The sequence below is a fragment of the Capsicum annuum genome, chromosome 1 (genome assembly GCF_002878395.1).
Source record: "Capsicum annuum cultivar UCD-10X-F1 chromosome 1, UCD10Xv1.1, whole genome shotgun sequence".
Classification (NCBI taxonomy): Eukaryota; Viridiplantae; Streptophyta; class Magnoliopsida; order Solanales; family Solanaceae; genus Capsicum; species Capsicum annuum.
Genome location: NC_061111.1, coordinates 26121986 through 26137503, shown reverse-complemented (window position 1 = coordinate 26137503; position 15518 = coordinate 26121986). Strand labels below are relative to the sequence as shown.

At 35.0% G+C, this 15518-nt stretch overlaps 1 pseudogene; it reads left to right on the top strand.

The window, feature by feature from the left end:
- LOC124885222 overlaps window positions 1-15280 on the top strand; it is a 28308-nt pseudogene extending 13028 nt beyond the window's left edge.
- The last annotated feature ends 238 nt before the right edge of the window (window positions 15281-15518 follow it).

The window sequence follows — 15518 nt, the reverse complement described above, 5'->3', positions numbered from 1 at the left end:
TTCAACTAAGCATAGTTCAGTCCCGTAATCAGTGTCAGTTCAGTTGGGAGTAGGATTTAGCACTGAGCGAACCTAGGGATGGGGGCTGACTTGCTAGTAGAGGGTGTGACCTTTAGTAGCAGTCCCTTAGTTCCAGAACTACGTAGCCAACATAGGTTAGAGATATCAACCTGCCAGTTGAGGGTTGATAAAGTGTTCACCTGCCAGTTGAAGGTAACACATATCTCATTAGAGTACCTATCAGTTGAGGGTGACTCTTTAGTGGATCTACACAGCCATTGTTAGTACCCGTGGCACGGTACTGAGAACCTTCCAACTAGGGTTACAGGTTGAACTTCAATTAGCTCATACTGGGACATGTTGGTTAGATGATACCTCCCACAGTCTCAGTATAGTATTCAGTGTCTCTTTAGTTCAAGTTTGCTTGACTAAGTGTACAAAATTTCAGATATTCAGTTTAATAGCTTTCAGTCTTTCAGATTACAGATTATCTCAGTAACATAACAGATATACACTTAGTCTTTCATTCCCAGATTTTATAGTTTTCATGCATTTATGCTCAACTATCTCCTGATTTTCCAGCCGTCCGTATTCATATATCAGCTACTCAGTATATCGACACTAGTTATCCATTTTCCTAGTTTTCAATCATTTCGTCACCTAGACATCAGTTAATCAAATCAACTTAGTACATGTATGTTTGATTTTGGTGTGTTCGTGTTTTCATGCTTAATCGTATCCCAGCTCTAGTTTTACTTGTTCTGCAAAATCAAGGTTTTAAGAAACTAAGTATAACGATTCACCAGCTTATTAGATTATGTTTGTTACTTATGATTTAAGCTACTTTAGATTTTAGTTGATTCCAGTCTCTTGGTGAGTCTACTTACACTTAGCATGCATGATTTAATATTACGTATGAAATCATTTTTACTTATTGTATTCACCCCCGCTTACTCAGTATATTCCAGAAGTACTGATCTACATGTACATATATATGGCTACATTGCTTCATAATATAGGTATCAGTTGTAGTCCACACATTTTGATCAGATAGTTGCAATTCCAGCCAGCAGGTGATGAGTTCTCCTATTTTGAGGACTTCGGTTAGATGTTGTTCATGTACTTTACTTTATTACTCATATGTATTGATTAATGGCAGCTGGGGTCATGCCCTAGCTATCTATAGTCAGTATAGTAGAGGCTTCATAGAAGTTAGTCAGAGTCAGTCATGTAATTTCAGTTCTGTCCTCAGTTTTTATCAGATTGTAAATTGTATCAGTACTATAATTTCTCTCAGATTTTGTCATGATTATATTTTCGTATAGCAGAACAACTATTTAATATATTATAATTCATTTGCTAATCATGGGTTAGATTGGGATTACTTGTGGTTCCAAGCACCGTGTTACGACTAGAGGTAGTCTCGGGTCGTGACAGTGTGTCTGCTGAAAATTATGGTTTTTGGTGGAAAAGATTGAATCTTTGGGGTCTTGTTGAGGAAGTGCTTTATAGGTATGCTGGAATTTGTGTTTTGTGGAGGAAAAAAAATTACAAATTTGGAGTTCCAATGCTGAATTTCTTTGTGGGTATGTTGAAAATTGTGTTTTTTTGGGGAAAAAATTAAAATTTGGAATTCAATCGCTGAATTTGTTTAGGAGGGATATATGTGTGTGTGTGTGTGTGTGTGAAATTACTTTTTAAAAATATTTTTTTGCGTGCCTCCAACATGTCATTGACATAACACTGATGTGTGGGCGTGTGTAATGCACTCTCCATTGTAAGAGTGGTATTATATATTTAGGTGGTATTTAATTCATTTGAAAGTTATTTAGGGGGTAAACAATTGACCATAAAGTTAAAGTTTCAAAGTGAGTTTTGATGATAAGTTTAGGGGTGTTTTGATGTGCTCACTCTAATATGTATATATAATTTCAAAAATTTAAAGTGAACTAGGTTGTATTTCGAATAAAATTTATATTTTTGTTGGTATGGTTAAGACTAATTGTTGAATCTTGAATAAAATAAATAAAATTTGTTAAATCTAGACTATGCTTTATTTCGTCTTGAAAAATATTTACTTCCTCTTTAATTGAGTTATATTCTCATACAATGTGTTTGGTATGAAGGAAAACATTGTTTGGAAAATGTCTTTTAATTTTCTTATTTTTGGTTGGCTTGAATGTTTTGAAAAATATTTTCCAGATTAACTTATTTAATTTTCTCAAATTTAAGAAAAAATGAATTTCCTTCAAATCGTAAGGAAAACATTTTTCAAAACTTTCTTTCAACCTCACTATCAAGTTGAAATATTCATACAACTCCCAAAATTATCCACTCCTACCCCGACCCCAATCCCTTACCCTCCATCCCAAAAAATATTTAATTTTTTTTTAAAATATTTCAAATTTTTTCTTGTTCCATCCCATACCTCGATCCCCACCCCCTACTAGGCCCCCCTCCAAAACAATATTTATTTTTTAGAAAATAATTCAAACTTTTTTCTTACCCCACTCTCCTACCCGACCACCACCCCAACCATTTTTTTTTATTTTTAAAATTTATTTTTTAAAAAATTTAATTATTTTCTTACCCCATCCTCACTCCCCTACCCCGTCCCTCACTCCTTACTAGCCCCTCGCCCTCCAAAAAAATATTTTTTAATTTGATTTTCAAAGAAAAAAAGAAAAAATTCAAAACTTTTTTCTTACCCCACTCCTACCACCTATCCCTGACCCCTCTCCCACCTACCAACCCCCTCCTGAAAAAAGATTTAATTAATTAATTTATTTTTAAAAAAAAATTAATTTTTTTTTCTTATCCCACCCTTCTTACCATATTCATTATGTTTGTTTTTTGTTAAATATATACAAATACTTTTAAAAAGTATTTTTGGACTTGCATAACGAATCCAAGAATATAAGTAAGAAACAACTTATTTTTCTAGAAATGTTTTCCTCTATACCAAAACACCCTAAAAAATGTATTTTTCGTGGTCAAAAATGATTTTTCTAAAAAGTGTTTACTCTTTAGCTAAACACTAAATTAAATTTTTTGAAAAATATTTTTTCATTCACCAACCAAACACTAGAAAATATTTTTCGAAAAATATTTTTCACTCACCAACCAAATATAAGAAAATAAGTAAGAAACCAACTTGTTTTCCATGAAAATATTTTCTAGGAAAACATTGTCCATGGAAAACATTTTCCTTCATACCAAACACACTCAGTCATTTACTGTTTTCATATTGATACTGAGGACGGATCACAAAGTCAACAATTGGAGTCCTTGTAATCCTAGTCTGTATATTGAATACATAGATTAAACAATGAAGACAATACTAAATATTATAACTTTGCTTTAGGTTCTTAAGTTGTTGAAAGAAAATAGCTTACATTGGTGAAAATTGGGAAGATCGTAAATATGAAGGCAGATGTGACAATTGACATAAAAGTAAAAACTATGGATTTTCAAACACACAACTTGCTCATTAGCAATCAAATACTTGCTTGTGTGTATTAAGTTCCTCGCAGCTCTTGTACGAAAAGAGTTGCGAGGAACTTACAATAAACAAACAGTTACCTGGTTGTCAATTCGCAAGTAGTGTGTTTGAGAATCTACAGATTTCACTTTTATTTCGATTGTGATATCACTGTCTTTATATCCACGATCCTCAAAAGTTTCATTAATGTGATTCATTTTTTTAAACAATTTAAGCATCTAAAGTAGGTTCAGTTATAATACTTAATGTTTCTCAATTGTTTAATATGTGTTTATTATGAAGATTAGAAAAACATGGACTATCAACTATTGACTATGAGATCCATCCTTAATATTTATGTGAGTACAAAAATTTTCATAGACAGGGAACAAGAGTTGAAGTCTACAATACCTCTGGTATGAAGGGAGTTCAGAGCTTGAACGTGAATAGAAGGAAAATAACTTTTCAGCGCTGGTTGGTTAGTGAAAATGGAGGAAACCCCTGCCTTATAAAATTTTAACAAGGCATTCTAAAACTTAGGAATAAAATCATAGTTTGATGTCAGAGTTAGAAACTAAACCCTAATATTTAAGCTAAACTAAAGACGTTTTGGGTTGTTCTGCTTATGGCTTTTGAGCCTTATCTGGGCTTTGATTTGGCTGCAGATTTTAGCTTCATTTAAGGACTAAAATTGATTTTCTTTTGGGCTCTTTTGAGGGCCACTTTGAAGCTCTTCAAAACTAAATTTTGGATCTCGATATTCCTCCTCTTAATCTATTTGGGCCACCAAATAGTTGTAGTATTTAAACAACTATTTTCATTGCACGTGCCTTAAACGTGTATGTCGAGTGTGTGTCAATTGAAAAGATCAAAGTAACAATATATAAATTTATGCAAAGAAATGAAACACCATTACTTTAGAAAACAAATCAAAATATTAGATTTGAATCAACAAAATCTCAGTGACAAGGCATTAGATTTATGAGAAAAAATCTAACGCTTTTGCTTGAGAAAGCGAATCAAAATGATAGATTCAAATTGACAAGATTCAAATAACAAAGCATAGATTTATGAGAAAAACTTAACCACTTTTTAAAGAATACAAAAAACAGATCAAAGTTATCAAAAGAAGAATTACATTATATACTAAACTCTGAAACTAGTAAAAGTTGAAAGACAAATTTCTAAAGTATAAGCCACATATGTTTAAAAAATTAAAACAATAGATTTGGATCAACAAGATCCAAATATTTAGTTTTGTTCTTGATTATTTCTTCTAATTTGTGTGAGCCTTGTATTTCCTGCTGCTGCTTTGTTACTACCATTATTTAGGTTTTCTTATATTTGCTTGTAGTAGTAGCTGTGGGCGTTGATGGTTGGATAGGGTCATATTCGAGGGGTTTGGGGCGGGGGGCCGTTGTGGGGGTGGGGGAAGAGGAAAGGGCGGGGATGGGAGGGTGGCCAAGGTTTGGCCTCAGGGGCGGTAGAGGAAGACGTGTGGATAGAGATGGTAGACTGAGGGTTGGGTCTTGGAATATAGGGACTCTTCAGGGTAAGTCCATAGAGCTTGTGAAGATTCTTAGAAAGAGGAGGATTAAGTGGGGCAGCTCTTGGTTATGGATCTAGGTATAAAGAAGGATAGGAAGAGAAGGGGTGAGGAGTGTAGACCTAGAATTAAGTGGGGTGGCTTGACGCCAGTGAATGTGTGGGAGATAGGGGAGAAGTTGGTGGGAATGGGGGTGTGGGAGTGTATGGGGGACGATGATAGTATGTGGGATAGGGTGGCTAGGTGCATCAGGGAGAATACTAGTGAGGTGTTGTGTATTTCTAGGGGCCAGGCCGGGCATCATCGAGGGAGGGGGGATTGGTGGTGGAATGAAGAGGTTAAGAAGAAAGTGGAGACCAAGAAAAGGGCGTATGCTAAGTTGGTTGAGAGTAAGGAAGAAGAAGGAAAGTGGGTAAATAGGAAAGAGTACTAGTTAGCTAGGAAGGAGGCTAAGTTAGCAGTTACGGCGGCTAAGACGGCAGCTTTTGAGAGCTTGTATGCAGGGCTACAGAAGAAAATAGGGGGAAAAAGTTGTTTAGACTCACTAAGTCTAGGGAGAGCAAGGGTCGTGACCTCAACAAGAGGAAGAAACTTACAATATCGTAGCCGCTCATGGTTATTTTGGCCGATTGATCTTCCAATATGCTAGTTTCAACAACTCTCATTCGTTACACTTCTTCCTAGCTGCTTGGCCTGTAGTAGGTATCTGGTTTACCGCTTATAGAAAAGAGAAATAAATAAATGACTATAAGGAACCAACGACTCTCTCTTTGAAGTGAATTAAGGGGGAGGACGGTACAGTGTTGGTGGAAGATGGCCACATTAAGAATAGATGGCAGTCATATTTTCATAGGCTCTTGAATGACAAAGGGGATAGAGCTATTGTGTTAGGGGAGCTGGAGCACTCAAAGGAGTATCGGGATTTTAGTTATTGTAGACGTTTTAAGGTAGAGGAGGTTAGAGAGGCTGTTCGCAGGATGTGAAGGGGTAGGGCGACGGGGCCTGATGAGATACCGGTGGATTTGGGGAAGTTTTCTGGAGAGGATGGTTTAAGGTGGTTGACTGGATTGTTTAATAAATTTTTCAAGACGGCGAAAATGCCCGAGGCTTGGAGGTGGAGTACTATAATCCCTCTTTATAAGAATAAGGGTGACATTTAGAGTTGCAATAACTATAGGGGTGTTAAGTTATTGAGTCACTCTATGAAGATTTGGGAGAGAGTGGTCGAGGTGATGCTGAGACGGATAGTGTCTATTTCGGAGAACCAGTTTGGATTTATGCCTGGCCGCTCGACGACGGCGGCAATTCACCTGGTACGGAGGCTGGTGGAACAATATAGGGAAAGGTAGAAGGACCTACACATGGTGTTTATCGACTTGAAGAAGGCATACGACAAAGTCTCCAGGGAGGTGCTTTGGAGATGCTTAGAGGTGAGTGGAGTCCCGGTGGCATATATCAGAGCAATTAAGGACATGTATAATGGAGCTAAAACTCAAGTGAGGACGGCGGGAGGAGACTTAGAGCATTGCACTGTCTTGACAGGATTGCATCAGGGATTTACTCTTAGTCCCTTTTTGTTTGCTTTGGTGATGGATGTGTTGACGCAGTGTATTCAAGGAGAGGTGCCTTGGTGTATACTTTTTGCAGATGATGTAGTTTTGACTGATGAGACGCGGGAGGAGGGGGGGTGTGAATGATAAATTAGAGGTATGGAGACAAACTCTTTAGTCTAAAGGGTTCAGGTTGAGTAGGAGAAAGACAGAGTATTTGAAATGCAAGTTTAATGACGTGAGGCTGGAGAATGAGGTGGTAGTGAAGTTGGAATCACATGTGGTATGTAAGAGGGATAATTTCAAGTATCTCGGGGCTGTGATTCAGGGTACCGGTGAGATTGACGAGGATGTCTCGCACCGTATTGGGGTGGGATGGATGAAGTGGAAGCTCGCTTCAGGGGTGTTGTGTGATAAGAAGGTGCCGCCCAAGCTTAAAGGCAAATTCTACAGGGTGGCAGTCCGTCCGGCCATGTTGTATGGAGCGGAGTGTTGGCCAGTTAAGAACTCCCACATTCAAAAAATGAAAATGGCAGAAATGCAGATGTTGTGTTGGATGTGTGGGCTGACTAGGAGGGATAGAGTTCGGAATGAGACTATCAGGGAGAAGGTTGGTGTGACTCCAGTGGAGAATAAGATGCGGGAAGTCCAATTGAGATGGTTCGGACACGTGATGAGGAGGGGCATGGATGCCCCAGTTCATAGGTGTGAGAGGCTAGCTTTGGATGGTTTTAGGCGGGGTAGGGGTTGGCCAAAGAAGTACTAGGGAGTGGTGATTAGGCGGGACATGGAGCAGTTACAGCTCACTGAGGAAATGACCCTAGATAGGAAGATCTGGAGGACGCGAATTAGGACAGAAGGCTAGGGTCAGTTTGGGTCGCTAGTGTAGGGAATTACTTGGTGGGGGTATTATTCTTGTTATGATACCTTGTTTCATGCTTTATTACGAATCTGTTTACTTTTCTCTGTTTTCTATTACTTGTGGGTGTCGTATTTATGTTATGCCATCTTGTTCCATGCTTTACTATGTATTTGTGTAGTATTTCTTGTCTTGAGCCGGGGGTCTATCGGAAACAACCTTCTACTTCTTTAGAGGTAGAGGTATGGACTGCGTACATCTTACCCTCCCCAGACCTCACTATCTGGGAATACACTGGATTTGTTGTTGTTGTAAGATCCGAAGATTTATAAAAAAAAATCTAACTTCTTTACTTGACAAGACAAATCAAAATTATAGATTCCAATCTTGATCTCTTTATGACTAACATAAGACAAGAATCAGTAAGGAGAAACTAATTATTGTCTAAAGAATACCAAAAAGGAATCAAAACTATCAATAGAAGAATTAATTAGTTTATACCTTGAACTATGAAAATAATAAAGATTGAAAGAGAAATTTCCCAAAGTACAAGTACAAATGTGTAAAAGAATTCTCAAAGTAATATTAGTCGCAATATAATCTGTCCATACTAAATGAAAAGGTGTTCCGATTTATAGAAAAAAAAAATGATATCCGCCACCATATAATACCCTAAAAGGACAATCTAGAACTTGGAATAAAACCCTAGTTTAGCGGCCGAGTTAGAAACTAAAATTCTAATATTTGTGGTTCAATTAAAGAATTTTTGGGCTCTTTATATCGTGTCTTTTGATTCTCATTTGAGTTTGATTGGACTGATGATATTAGCTCCACTTAAGGGCTGAAATTAGCCTTTTTTTTGGATTTTTTTGGGCCTTATTTTGAAACTCTTTAAGAATAAATTTTGGATTTCGATATTCCTCCTCTTAGATTACTTTGGCCACCAAATAGTTGTAGTATTCAAACAACTAGTTTCATGACACGTGCCTTGCATGCGTATATCGAGTTGTTAGGAGATATTATATGATATGTTCTTTTTCAAGGACAAGATGTTTTGGATATTGTTAAAAAACTACAAAGATAAACAATATTGATTAGATATTTATTTATTATTTTAATTTATGAGTTGAAACACCTAATAGAGCTTATATCATTTAATCTAATACTTTCTTATAAATGATATATCTAGTGTATTTTTCCTTCATCCGTTTTGCTTTCTTTTGATATGGCGAGGGTTCTTAATGTTTGACATTGTTATCTCTCTTGAAAGTGCAACATAAAATTGCCATGTGAGAAATATTTTAAGAATTGTTGGACCTATGCTATATTTACCATCATTGTAAAATATAAATGTATAAAAGATATCTCTCAAGAGAATTTAAAAGTATTTTCTTTATTTATAGGAAAAAAAAATTAAATTCTTGAGTTAAACATATATTTGATACTACATTGATTATTTGTAATATACTTGATAGGAGATCTACCAGAAGGAAGAGAAAATGCAGTCTATACTCTTATGTTAACCATCATGGAATATTTTGAAGGTTTTATGAGACCCTTTTCTTAAAGATTATCAATCTCCTTTTTGCAGAATTCTACTAACTCTGTATTCATTTGGCAGGGTCGAAATTTTGTTGGAATATTAGTTTCGCTGAAATCATTTTCATAAGGAAGGGAAACAACATGTTCTTTTCTTTTCCAAAAAGCATTTGGGTGATCCGCACAAATATCAGCAATCAATTGACTAGAAATTATTTTTATTTTTCTTGTATTTTCACAGAACTCAGTGTATTTTGAACATTCATACTCATAATTTTAAATTGTAAGAAATTTAACTGTATTTATTTCATGTCAATCAAAGCATTGATATCTCTTGTTACTGGATCTGTAATAAAAGAATATGAGATTTTCTGATTTTTATAAGTAGCTTGAAAATCATTTGCATCAAGATGCGTAAAAGGGTAGATGACATTTATACAGGTATTCCTAAAATAATAGGGGGATATAATTAATTTTTTACTAGAAAGAAAAAATGTGGAATGCAATACTTATTTCTACAGACATGTGCATTAGACAATTTGTAATTAATATCAAGAGTATGTCTAGATGAAGATCTAATGATATGAGTAGTTTTTTGAAAATATCTAGTAGGGATTAATCCTTCTTAAATGCAACTAACATCTGCACCACTATCAATCATAGCAATATTAGTAATAGAAATATCATTATTAATCAATATAGTGAATTAATATACCATTTATGAGCGGTAACAATTTGCATCATTCCTAAAAATAAATTATTTTTTATATCCAGATTTTGAATATTAATATCATCGTTATTTTCAGTAATTTCTGGACCTTTGGACGTAGAAGACACGCCATAAGGAGAAACATGATGAGATGTATTTCTTCAATTTTTGAAATCCTATGATCACAAATCATTTGATTTTGTTTTAAAGAAATAATTTCTTTTCTCAGATTTTCAACCTCGATTTTTAAATCATCAAAACAAGTATCTCTACTAGGGGTTTTGCTTAAAGCGAGGCGTCGATTAACCTCGGCCAAATAATAAGGCATATCATAGTCATGAGTTTAGTAACTGCTTTAGAATTAATAGGAATGCTATTAGCAGATTTTCTTGCAGCAAGATTAATAATTTTTTTTTGCAATTTTTCACCAGAAATTTGTTTTAATAATTCAAGGACATTTTCAGCAGTTAAAGTTTGCATATTTAAATCTAAGTCTTCAAACTGAGATTGCAATTTATAAAATATGTCATCACAAGTACAAGTATTATCAGGACAATCAGGGCAAGCTTTTTCATTTTCATGTTACTATCAGAAGATTTAGGCAATTCAATCTCATTTTCTGATTCAGATTCATAGTTGTAATCAGACTCGGAACCAGAAATATATAGCAAGCCATAAATTTGATCATGGAGTTCATCAGTAAGGCCTAGAGACTTGATTTTTTGGAGCTTACAATTTGGAGTTATATGTCCATACTGATTGCAGTTGTAACACTAGATTTTTGCTAAGTCTCTCTTAGACCTATTTTTTGTAAATCTTGTAGATTTATGATGGGCTTTTCGAGTCTCTCTTTATTCTTTAGACCTTCATCGGTAAATTTTTTTATAAGGCTTAGAATGCCTATGAGTTTTCTGTTGAGAGGTCGAAGCCTGTTGGTTCATACCAAATTGTTCACAGAAGTCTCCTAATTGAGACTTTTTTCTAAACTTATCCATCTTAATCTGTCTATTCAATTTCAATTCATTACATAAAACGAAACCCTCATCAGTGGTAATTGCTATAAGCTGACCATAAGTATAATCTTTCCGGGGTATATCAATAGATGATCCCCTAAGTTTCTTTCTAACCCTTTCACCAAACAAAGGAGGAGTCCATCTATGAATTTGTCCTTCCAGTATTGAAGGTTATTTTCAGGTAGGTCCATAACTTGACTTAGAAAGGTATTTTTATACCACATAAATTCTCCTAATTGTCTACATCTAAGACCATTAAGAAGAGTACGAGTATTTTCATACTGATTGGTAAAACCTTCTCCAAAATGTTCCATGATGGTTAACATAAGAGTATAGATAACATCTTATCTTCCTGCTGGTAGATCTGTTCCTAGATTGTCTTTTCTCGCAGTGGCAACTTTGGAGTTAAAGATTTTTAATCTATCTTCTTTCTTTAAATAATTGTCCCACCAACCTCAAAGTTGGCCAGTAAAGCCAGCAACAATCATCTTACAAGCTTCAGAATCAGTGCATTTGTCTTTATTTTTAACAGATACTGTGGCTTTTCCTATAGTAGAATACATAAGCATATGATGAACTTGGATCAAGATTTGTTTCTCACTTAATCCATCAATATTTCATTAATAAATTAATTCTCCACAATATGACGTATTAGTCATATTCCATTCTATTTCTTCTATTAAAACATCTGGAGGAGTAGGACGTGGATTATGAAGATCAACATATCATTTGGGTTATTTTTTAATTGTGCCTCTGAGCTTGTTAAGCTCTGAGTAATTGGTATCTGTAATAGGAGAAGAGTCACTCTGAAAAGTATTTTCAATTTGCTGTAGATCAGAAAATTTGTTAGAAAAATTCATAGGATTGATGTTTAATTTTGAAAACTTTTCGTCAAGTAATTTTTCTAATTTTTCCATATGAGAGAATTTTGCAAAACCTTCAATATTAGGAGGTCGTTGAACACAAGGTTTAATAGTCAATTATTCATTTATTTTCTGAAGTAGAAGTAATATTAGAAGTTTTTGGACCATCATTAAGAATTTTCACTATTTTGATCAATTCATCAAGTTTTATGTCAAGCGAGAAAATGTGTTTCCCAAGAAATTTCACATATAGACTTAAATAATTATTTTAGGCAATTAACTTATTAAATTTTGCAATAGTGATTCGACCAACATCATTATCAATAAATTTTTGAAATGCAGAATAAGTAATATATGTATTATTAGGAAGTATAAAAGGTGACTGGGGGGATAAACACATTCAATAATATTGCCACTAGTATCTTGGTAATATCTTTCTATTACATTAATATATTTAGGTAAATATGCAGATATAAACCATGGTACAAAATTAATAATCTGATTATGCAATGCACACATTTCATAAAATTCTTCTGAAATTTTTTTCATATCGTCAAGACTATAAGTTTTGAAAAACCATGTTCTATGATTTTCCAGTTTTCATTAAGAATACTTTTTTAACATAATTTCTTGCCTGTGAGCCAGGACTAAAATCTATCTGATGTGGAATCATTTAAACCATTTTTAGAAAACAATATAAGGATTTTTAAATACTGTTGACATCAAATTCCATCTCTGATTTTAAAATGAGCATAACTTTCTACTCTGATATCGTATTAAGGTGAAATTAGAGGAGTTAGAAATAAGACTCGAAGACCTTTCATTTGATATATAGTAGGCCACCTAACTCGTGATATTCTAGAAGTAATGATTGCTGAAATTTGACCCAAGTTGAAAAGTCCAATAAAACTCAATCGGTAGAAACATTCTCGACTCATCTTTGAGTTAGGAGATTTTTATGATCTCGATTCATCTCCAAAGATGTTCCGACAATATAGAATTGATCATCACACTTATATTGACATAGAATCATTTGGTTTTGGTCTATAAACACAGGAATACAGTTCGAATTCTATCCCAAAAATCTGGGATGTTACAATAGTGAAACTAACAACTTATTTGAATGATTGTTATCTGTTGTATTTTATGGTGTTGTTAGTTTAAATGGAATATTTATTTTAATTTTACTGTATCGTATCTTGTAATTATAAAAAGTCTCATTTTGTGTAATGAACGATTCAGTGTGATGATGTTTCTTTACATTTATTGTTCTTATTTTGTCTTTACTATTATTTAATAACTTTATTTTATTCTTTTATCCTACTTTTTTTATTTGTCCAGTAGTCTACCCACCTTACTTTTCTTGTAGGTGTGTCCAACTTATTGACGTGATTTTATGTAAGTATGAAAATCCTTATCAATCACTATCAATCCTGCTGATCTCTTGCTTGATCTTGCCAATGGTAATTCAAACATTCTAACTTAAATTTCATTCCTAGGAAATCAACTTACTCTTAAAGGTGCACAGTTTCATCATTGAGTTTGGTCTGATAAAAATCAAATGAGTCACCGAGTTTGGTGATAAGCAATATAATTATTCAATACCTTTATGTAAGTAGGGTAAAAAGAGAATTCACTCATTAGTTTTCCCTAATTTAATCAACGAATCTCAATCTAAGTTCTTTTATGTTCCTTTTTGACCAATTATTATATATAAAGGGGAAAAAGATAATCAGAAAATAAGGTTGAAAATTGAGAGATTTAAAAATAATGTGTATGGTTTCAAATGAAGGAGAGCCTTGCCGTAGCAAGAAATGTTACTGCCATGTGACCAAGAGGTCATGGTTCAAGCAGTGGAAATAGCCTCTTGCAAAACTGCAGGGTAAAGCTTTGTACAGAGACTCTTGAGGTCTGGCCCTTCCCCGGACCTCACACATAGCGGGAGTTTTGGTGCACCCGACTGCCATTAGCCTTTGGTGTCAACATCTCTTTAAAATCTATCTTTAAATTTTCAAGAATTTGACCTGATTCCAAGCATGCAATTGAGCAAGGTGACAATACAGAACAGGAGAAGAAATCTGCGAGAGAAGCTCTCATCTCTGCTTATGTCAAGAACATTTCTACAAGGTTAAAAACTGAGCTATGCAGTTCAGATGCCAATAATTACAGTTACACAAAGGATGTTTCAACAAGTAGGTTTCCAATTCACAGTGAAGAAAGGATGATTTTAATTGACATCACATTGTTCATCTACCTCTAATTAGTGACTAATTCCAGCTCTATCGCGCTCTACTCATGCAGGAAATGGTGTGAAGTCAGAGCAAAGGTGCACAAGTTGGGGTTATCAATTTAAGGTGCTGCTACTACGGGGGCTGAAGGAGTCAAGGAGCGAAGATACGAGACGTTCAACAAGCTTCGAATCTTCCAAGTTAGTGTAGCAGTTCTTGCCGGACTATTATGGTGGCACACTCCCAACATCTCACATTGAAGACAGAGTAAGAACTTCTATATGTTATCTGTGTTGGGAAGAAACAAGTTTCAAGATTTACACTAGGCAGCTCCAATAATAGCAAAGCAGGCTCGTATTTACAGCCAACATGACAATCTCTTCTAATATAAAGCCATTTCTAAGTTGTTACATTAATATTGACAATCTGATCTTATCACATTTCACATCAACATAGAATAGAAAAACCCAATTGCTAATGAAATTTATGAGTTGACTTTCTCGTGCAGATTGCAATGGTCTTCTTTGCGGTATTCTGGGGCTCTATCATCTCTACAATGGAGTTTTCACTTTTCACCAAGAAAGAAGGATGCTCATCAAAGAGCGATCATCAGGAATGTACCGACTCTCATCATATTTTCTAGCTAAAACTGTGGGGGATCTGCCCTTGGAACTGGCACTACCAACAGCATTTACCTTCATCCTATATTGGATGGGTGGTCTCAAAGTCAACCCTGCCACCTTCATCCTCTCTCTTCTAGTAGTCCTTTACAGCGTAGTCATTTCTCAGAGTCTCGGTCTAGCTTATGGCGCCTTGATCATGGATGTGAAACAGGCCACTACCTTAGCATCAGTCACCACTTTAGTATTCATAATTGATGGAGGATATTACATTCAGCAAATTCCCCCTTTCATAGTTTGGTTAAAGTATCTGAGCTACAGATACTACTGCTACAAGTTACTTCTAGGGGTACAATACAATGATAACGACTACTATGAGTGTTCCAAAGGTGTCTAGTGCAAGGTTGCAGAATTTCCAGCCATAAAATCAGTAGGCCTGAACAATATGTGGATGGATGTATTTATCATGGCTCTAATGCTAGTGTGATACCGGCTTGTTGCTTATCTAGCACTCAATCGCGTAAGATGAACACGTGCAGAGCACACCATTTCAAGAGAAAAATCGAAGGGCTTTTCCGCCAACAAGATATAGTAATAATGTTAGATTTAGACTAAGATTCCATCGCCAGATTTTGATCATATACAACAGAAATTCCAATGTAGTACCACTCTGGCAATGTTTTTACCAAACTGACTTAGGAAACTTCAGATGCTTGGAAGAATAAAATCTGTAATATTTGGAACAGAATAAATATGCTTAATGTACAATGAAGCAAACAACAGATTCATTACTTATCCGAGCTAAAAGGAAAACAGAAAGCAATAACTGGTGCACACAACAAGATTTAGGAATATCTTTGTGGGGTCTTTGAAACAAGAAGATTGCAATAAATTAATGAGTTCTGAAAGTGCATTGACCATATAAAGACAGCACCTGTTTAGATCACTAAATGAGCTTCTTCTTTTTTTTTTTTTCATATGGTAAATCAACAACAGACCTAGTATACGTCCGGGGAGAATAGTGTGTATGCAGCCTTATCCTACCTTATGAAATCATAATAATAATGTACATGTACTCAGTAAGATAACTAGTGTGTTGCGTCTGTCTGG